We start from the raw sequence: 8,961 nt of genomic DNA on the forward strand, positions 1-8,961 counted from the left end.
TCAATCTACTTTTTCAGGTATAAGGACACTGATGAAGAGTCATGTTCATTATCAGATTGCCTCAGCAGCAAATCACACTTCAGGATAACTTCTGCCCCCACCTTCTCAAGTATAAAGCCAAAATTACTTAAATGAGTTTAGTAATGTTTCTTTCAACTAAGGAGTGAGAAGTTCAGCCAGACTCCGTGTTCAAATCATACAGACATCATTGCAAACACTTGATGTGCTGAGCTATGTGTACTGGAAAAGACTTAAGCCATTTTAAATGTATTTGTACACTAGGATACATACAGTAGGAAGTACATTTGGCCTCATTTTTAGAGAAGGATCACAGTTTTGTAATAGTAAGAGATAGACCATATCCCAGCTTTCAAAAAGTTGTCTGAGGAAGTTTCACATTGTTTTGGAACTGTCCAGTTTCTTTTAAATATTCCAAAAGTACTATGCACAGTAGGATGAGAAGCAATTGTGGTCCAGAATACCTGCAAGTTCTGAAGTAGAGAGCAGAACTCATCTTAACTCAAGCATACTTTCTATATTTGATATGTTTCTAATGCTATCAGAGTGGCATTTTTTGAGTTCCTTACATAAAAGAAATTTTCACAGGCCTTCTGTAATTTATTTTTTTCCCCTATGTCAGGATATATAGGAGAATATACAAATAAATGTTTCTGTGAAGATTCCAAGTGGACTTGTGAAACTCTGAAGCTGAATTTAGAATTCTGGCCAGAAGTTTCAGCCTTTTTTATTCTGCAGGAAAGTGAGAAGTTGTGTTTCCACCAAATATTTTTTTTTATTTTAAATGAAATAAATGTCTTATGAGTCAGAAATCAGCATTTACCCAGCTGTCACTAAAGGCAATTGCTTTCCCTAGGGAAAGCATCCTTCAGCTCTCCAGCTCTCCTCTACCATCTGTTTCAGGTAATGAGAACCCAGGAAAGAGCAAGAGTTGTTACAGGCTGTGTGTCAATCCTTGAAGTATTTGGAGATAAAGAGTCACCTTTCATCTCTGCATGTGTTGGGAAAGAAAAGAAAAAGAAACAAACAACCCAGTTTCTTCATGCAGCTAAACCAAAACCAGAGCTGTGTGGCAAAGGGAAGCTTTTGTTAAATGGAGCTGTATTTGAAAGAAAAAGTGAAGAAGTTGATATTAGAAGAATGCCCCATTATTCAAGCACAGGGGTAACACAGGGTTGAGAAGAGGAGAAAGCTTTCAGACAGAATTCTAACTGAAAGAGGCTTAGATAAGAAGCACAAGGAAATAACTGCTGAGGTTCAAGAACAGGACTTTTGTTTTTAAAGATAAATAAATAAAACTGCAGAAAAATACCTAACTGCAGCAGTAGGTTGTTTGTTTGGGTTTTTTTTTTCTCCTTAAATTAGATTATTCACTACTCATCTGCCAACAGATAAGGTGAATGTGTGAATGAGAAGTGAACATCATCATATATGCAGTCTGGTACGTGCTAATACCAAACCGTAGAAAAAATTGCTCTCTTGGTCTGTGTGTCTTTTCAGAGGTTTCTAGGAGAAATGAAAGGGGGTGAATCACATAGATGGGGTTGTGAAAAAAAAAGAGTTAAAAAAAACCCTCCCAGAATAACCCAGATCATAGGGAGGCCAGCATAGCACTAACTGAACAAGGACAGAGAAAAAGAAATGTGGCATCAGAAGCAAGATGCAGAAGCAGTTCTAAATTTCAGACTTGTGATTGGATAGTTACTTTTGGGAAAACATGCAAAAAATGTAGAGGCAACAAGGGTACATATCCAAGATTTTGAAGCTAAAGATGCAAAACTTTCTAAAATATGCTTGTGCAGTTCCGCTGAAAAGACTGTCACTACCTTATTGCTTAAAGGGAAGCTGGGCTCTGCAGGTCAGCACTGCTCTGGATTTAATAAAAGCCTGGTGTTGTAAAAAATGATAGCAGCATGAAGGGAATCTTGACCTTAGGTAAGATCTGTTGAGATGTAAAAACAATTAAATACAAGCAATCTTTTTTTTTTTTTTTTTTTAAGAAACAGTTATCTAAATCCATAGAGCATAGTCAGAGGGTGATGTGGATGGCGGTGACAGCTAACTCTATACCCCACCCCTGAGAGGTTTGGAAGGTTTCAGCTATCTCATCACAGTGTGAGATGTGAGAAGTCCCATGGTAACTACAGAGTGTGAAAGACTTGAAATACTGGATAATCTCAGGCTTTCTATGAAGGTAGCTGTCATTTTGTGTAATGTTCAAGTGTTTGACAGGAAAGGCTGGAATAGGTCCTTAGGTGCACAGTGCAGCTCAGTCTAGCTAACCAATAAGGCTGGAAAAAAGCTATCCTAGAGAACAGTATTATTGCCCATTAACTGTAGTGCAGACCTGGCCTTGCCCCAGCTGGATTTTTTGTCTGAGGAAACTCAATGCAGCATTTTTTATTAGCTACAGTACTCATATGCAGTATTTCCAGTTAGAAAGCTCAGTCATACTGCTGTATGGCCATAATACTAGCAGCCAGTAGTTCTGAAATTGGGATCAATTGCCTTACTAGATTGACAAGTTTCTGAAACATCTGTGCTTAGTTCATGCACATATTGGACTCGTATTTGCTTTCCAGGATCTCATGAAGCTGTTTAGCCTTTTTGCTTCCTCTATAGCTCTCAAGTGGGAATTTACCTCTATAGCTCTCAAGTGGGAATTATTCAGGGAGGGAAGGAGACACCACAAAGCACCTTTAGGCTTTTTTTCGCTTTCTGGTTGGTGTTTCTGCAGAAGTGTAGCTGGCTATACTGGCTCAGGGTATGATCACTCAGCTACCCCTTGCCTAAGCACGGGGAAAAACAAGGTGATACTGTGAAATGCTCAGGCAGTAATTTCAGAGTGATTGCCACAGTCTGTGCTAGGGGCTGAGGAAATCAGGAAGCAGCTATGCAACTGCTGACAGCATCCAGATCACCTCTTCAGACAGCACAAGCAGCCACTCAGTCACAGTCTTCACCTGCAGCCTGAGATCTTCAGTTGCTGCCAGAATTATTTAGATATCAACACAGGGAGATACTGGTCAGACTTTCTTTACTTTACATGATTCTTTGTTCACCTCTAAAGGGCATGCAAAGGGCCTTGAGAGCAGCCATTGTGTGAGGCAGCTCACTAAAAGGAGTTTTAGTCACAACTATGCCAGAGATCCTTCCCTGAGCCCACGTTGTCAGTACCACTAGCACATTTTATCTAAGATAAACATCAGCTGTGGCCAAAATAAAAGCCAAAGAGCAAAGCTCTAGAAGCTGCTTCCCCTCCCCTTACACAGCTCATTATATGGTATTAACAATACCCTATCTATAATTTACCCATAAAGGTAACACTGGATGTACATGGATCCCAGGTGAGGGGTACTGGATGGACCTCCTTTACTTGAAATGGTCTTTCCATAGCATACCTCATGCAAGTAATAGCAGCCAATGTACAGGTTGTATTTCACCAGGAAGCTCCTTGCATCCTTCTAGTCTTACCCTGCCCAGATGCATAATTTGTGTAATCTTAAAGAGGACACAAAGCAGCTTACAGTAAGGGCTTTAGATGAACAGACTTAGGCTGAACAACTCTCCTCAGTATACGCAATACCCTTGGAGTAGAATTTGAGACAATGCTTTCGTGAAGAGTTTGTTTGGCTGGTTTGCAGCTTTCCCTGCCCACTGTGCACACTCCCATCTCAGTTTCTTCCCATTGAGTTAATTGACTGGAGTCTAATCAGTAACTGTTGCTCAGAGGTTCTCAGGTATGACCATATTTCTTCATTGCCATTCCTGCTGACAACTGCTTTTGTAAATGTTCTCACCTATTTCCACTCTCCCATTTCACAATAGCAGTTATTCTGCAGTAGAACCAGGCAGTAACAAAATATAATAATCCCCATTGTATTCTTCCTCCTCATACAAATAAAACTCAGGGTTTATTGCAGTGTCATTACATTGTGAAAACTGCACTCCGCTTGCTCACTTAGTACTACCGTTTTGAAGGAAACTGTGGTAGAAGCCTCATTCCTAACATTTTATCCCAGCTCCGCCATCTACCAGCCTGTAGGTTTAACACAGTATTGGCACCTACCAAACTCCTCTGTTTGGCAAGAGTCTTACTGGGTAATAATAGAAAAAGTAAATTTATGATAACATCTCATTATTCTATGTCCATTGCTTCACCCTTCAGTTTTATGAAAACCAATATGTTTCATGCTCTCTTCTGAGGATTTACTAGCTAACACCACCTGCAGAAAGATATGTCAAACAGTGGGAAATAAATCTACTACAATGAGACACAGAGAAGGGAATTATTTATCAAATTAATACTATAAATAATGCAGACAGGATCCATTCACACCCCTCCTCCCTGCTGCTTTATGGCAGGAAAGTGGATTTCCAGGCAGCCCCTGCTCCAGGTACTGAGGTCAGTGCAGCAGCATTAGAAGAACATTACTGAGGTAAGTTTGGGGATTGCTGACCAAGATGCTGTAGGTACAAAACTGGAAGGTGTTTTGTTTTTTCTGTTACTTTCCCTTAGCTTTCCATGCTACTTTTCTTATCTTTCAGAAAAAACTATTCAAAGCATAATATTCTCAGAAAATGTGCAAGATCAGTGTATCATCAAATCCTGTCCTCTGATTGCTTAGGAACCAGTTCTTGTCTTTTAAAACAATGTTTCTCAGGAATATGCACTGAGACAGAAAAGAGAAAATTCAGAGACATGAAAAATAATCTTAAGGTGCAGAATTATTAATATCCTGGAAACAGAGGACACTCACCCCTTATTTCAAAATATGATGAGGTAGGAATGGTGAGGAATGGATTTTTATTTTTTTTAATGAGGGCTCAAGTAAATAAATGAAAAAGTAGCCTCAGAAAAGCTGTATTAGAAGAGCAATTTTTGTGATGTGTAAGAAATACAAATTTATATCCCTCCTTACGGATTTTAATCTCTTAAGTAGCTACTGCCACTAAAGGGTGGGTTCAACATGAGTTTGAAGTGAATTAATACTGTTTTGTATACCCACTTTCTAAACATTTTGCCAAGTAGGCCTGTCATTCCCCATACTCGTTATTTTGGCAGCCATTTCAGCTGCCTTGCTGTATTGCCAAACTCCTCCTTGTGAAGTGATATTTCCAATAGGGCAGAATGGCTTTTACTTACTGAAAACTGAAAGGCTTTAGATTCACAGATTCATTAGTCTCTGCTGCAAGAAAAAAATCCCTAAGATATAAATATGCGGCTACTGTAAGGGATAATATTTTGCTTATTTGTAACTTCGTGGCTTTCCTGATTGAAATCATTATTTCTGTCATTTGTGATCTTTCACATAAAAACAGTCCAGTTACTTCAGAAAATAAATGCATACAGATGTATGAAAATTTCCCGAAGAGACCAATGCATTTTCATAAACAGACATACCAGACTGAATAAATATTTTGCTTTTAGTTTTCTATCTACTCAGTCAAAACCTACAATATTTCATTAATTCAGTACTTGTGTGGTCTCGATAGTTCCAGAAAACTGTGTTTACAGTATACTTATTTTTACTTTCTGTGAGAGGAGTGAAAGAAAGCCACTGTAGTACATTTACTTCAGCAGAGGCTTTTCAGTCAAATCTACCATCCTGAAGACGGCTGCAAGGAAAAAAACTAGGCAAATGAAATGAACTTTTACTTCCCAACTCTATTTGCAAAAGCAAAACAACCCCACCCAGCAGGTAAAAACGATGATACTTCTGTAATCTCAACACCTGAACAGCACAATAACAAATTATTACACTTGCTTCACAGAAATACAGAAATTAATACCTTAATGCTACGTGTTTCCAAACTGAGTAAGAGCTACTTACCGACAATGTTGGATACTGTTTCCCTTGTATATTTAATTAATGGAGACGTTCACTGAGGAACGCTGGAGCAAGTTGCTGTGGTTTTGCGGTCTAGTAAAATAATTGTACCTTACAGCAAGTGCAGCTGAGGAGGATGTGCACCTTCTGTATACTAATGTACTACCGTGGACCTATTCAAGGCACCCATTGTCTCTCCAAGCTAAGGGCATTAAAGAAGCCCAAATATTTATCCTGATAGAGAATAAATAACAAAAATGACAAAAAAAGTAACATGGGAACCAAACAAGCACAAGGAACTTGAAGCCAGTTGGATATTTCATTTTGAACATGCAGATAGCCCATCTGTTCCTTATAGTATACTTGTAATTTTTCTTAATTTGTATACAGTAAGTATTTTTGGCAGTTTCATAAATTATATTACTCTTCAAACAAAGCAGTAAATTCAGCAAGTGAAAATCGTATCAAGGACCTTTAACTTGTAAATACAAAATTGTTCAATTAGATCAAATTAATGCTGTAAAATAAACTCCCCCCACCTTTTCTTTTTTTTTTTTTTTTTTTTAAAGATTAGTCTTCTCTTTCCAAAATAATCCTCTGTCAGACAGAAAACAACCAAGATCCTCAGCACCAAAATGGTTTGGAATTACAAACTTTTAGCCGTAATAGTGAAACAACTCAACAGCTCCTGTCCATTTATTTCCTTTGGAGTTTTTCCTCCAATTAATGCAATCTAGGAACAGAAAAAAAAACCCCACATTTCCTAAGGCAAATGAAATATAATTCAGAATTTTATTCTGGCTTAAAAAACACCTATAATTAGCTAAAACTTAACATTTAAAAAAAAATCTTGTTTTCATTTATATGTAGTATTGGAAGTGGATATAATTAGCTGGTCAGTTCTCAAAAGTTCCTACCAGCGTGCCTGCCTTTAATTTTGATCCATTTTTGAAAGATGCCTTTTCTTGTAATACAATATTTGAAATAAGTGAGAATGCAAGTTTGCCTATAAAAATGTGTGTTCTGGATACATTTACTGGTGTGAAGAATTTAATGATTTCATCAGGGAGGCTGTAAAGAGACAAAGAATTACCTTCTGCATCCAGGCAGAACTGGAGTTGGGATGCCCTGAAAACCCATCCTTTAACTTCACAGGTATTTCTGCTACAACATTTCAGCATGGTTACTGTAGAGGATTGGTTCTTCCCTTCTTCAAACTTGAGAAGAGAGGGAGAAATTTGCCCTAATAGAGTGATGATGTTACAGATAGGATAAAATATAGTAACATTGCAGCTACAATATCATTGCAGCTAAGATGTATAAGTGCAAAGCTTCTCCAGTAATTATCTGTCTATAAAGGATTTCATGAAACTGAGGGGGAAGTTGTCATTATTGCTCTGGCTCCTTTCTCCTGCTCTTGAACGTGGGAGGTCTCCATGAGCAGTAAGATGTGTAGGCTTGTGTTGCCACCAGAGGCTGGAAGCTAGTCCAGATGTGGGGCTCTCAGTAAAACCAGCTACATTATCTGAAGTAATTTTGGGCTTCTGCCACTAAATTGTGTAAAATGGACTAGGAACTTCCTCAGTTCTCACAGCAAGACAAAATATGATAAGTACAAAGGACTTGAAAATCATCAGAATCCTCTGCTTTCTCCTAGCTTCCTCCTTTATGCAGGCCCTCTGAGATTTATCTCATTAACCATGTTCTAGTAGCCTTTTAAGAAATGTTTCCATTTATTTCAGTGGTATCTGGACCAGGACTTTTAGTTGCTCCAGGACATTTCTCATCTAATTCATCCACTTCTTTAAAAACAGGAGAAGTTCTGATTTCTCCAGGGAAAAAGAGTCATAAGCAAATGTGCATCAAAGCAGCTTGAAAAAGCCAAGCCAGAACCAGGAGAACAAAAATGAAAAGTTGGCCTCTAAAGAGCTGGGTAGATTTATGAAATGTACACTTCATCTTCCTTTGATGGGAGTGTGCTAAAAATACTCGCTGAGCTCAATACATTACATTTAATACATTTCTATTGGAACTAGTCACATCTTGTTTTTTACCGAGAAAAGTACTGCTATATACAAACGAAAATATTTTTCTGCTTGAGAAAGCCAAATAGTTTCAGCAATAAGAGTTCGGCACACAGGGTGGGGAAAAAAATACAACTAAAGCTCAAAGATAAAACACTGTACAGATCTTCACCACATTAAACAATGCAGAAGAGCATTCATTTATGTTTACCATGCTTGTGGATTGTAACACTGGTATTAATATTTGGGATCATCAGTGATACTGAATGTATTTTCTTGTACTACAAAAAGAGGTTTTCGAGCAAATGATGGATCTGTGGGTGCTGTCAGGTCTCATGTTTAAGAGATACTATGCACCTGGAATGGGATTGAGAAAGGCAACAATAAAAGACTGATTTTTATAAAAGCATTCTAGCATACTAAGTAAATGTCTGTTTACTTGTTAACATACACATGGTTTCTTCTCCTAACCTTTTAAAAAGCTGCCTTCAGTTATGCTCTGACAAAAGTTAAGGGACAGACTAAGAATGCACAGGTATTACACCACAATTAATTTACAAATATGATTGCTTTGCTTTAATGTAATTTTTGAGATCTGCCAATTTATACATAAAAAAAATCAATAACTACGAGAGGCTGGAGAATTTCTGCAGCATTTTGCTTTTGTCTCACTGGCTAACCAGACTGGACTGAGAATTACATTTGCTATTTTTTAAAAATGTGTTTAAGAAGTGTTATTTCTGCCATTGTTTGGTTATAACTAAAATAAACCACTGTGAGTTGACAAAAATTAAATAGGCACGTGTTAATGACCATTTCTTCCAGGGAAAACTGATTCAAGGGATCATTCCTTAAATATGCCTTTGAGCTTGTCACATTAATTTCTCCCCAGAGTTTCTAAACTATGTGTGGTTAGACTATCCACAATGCAGCAAAATATACCATTCATAAAAGCTATCTACCTGACCCAGCTGAAGATGCCCCTGCTCATTGCAGGGAGGCTGAGCTAGATGGCTTTTGAAGGTCTCTTCCAACCCAAACTATTCTATGGTTCTATGATTGTATGATCTTTTTTAAAGATAAACACT

The sequence above is a fragment of the Pezoporus wallicus genome, unplaced genomic scaffold (assembly GCF_028554395.1).
Source record: "Pezoporus wallicus isolate ANWC-B61680 ecotype Strahan unplaced genomic scaffold, APGP_CSIRO_Pwel_v1 contig_5524, whole genome shotgun sequence".
NCBI lineage: Eukaryota > Metazoa > Chordata > Aves > Psittaciformes > Psittacidae > Pezoporus > Pezoporus wallicus.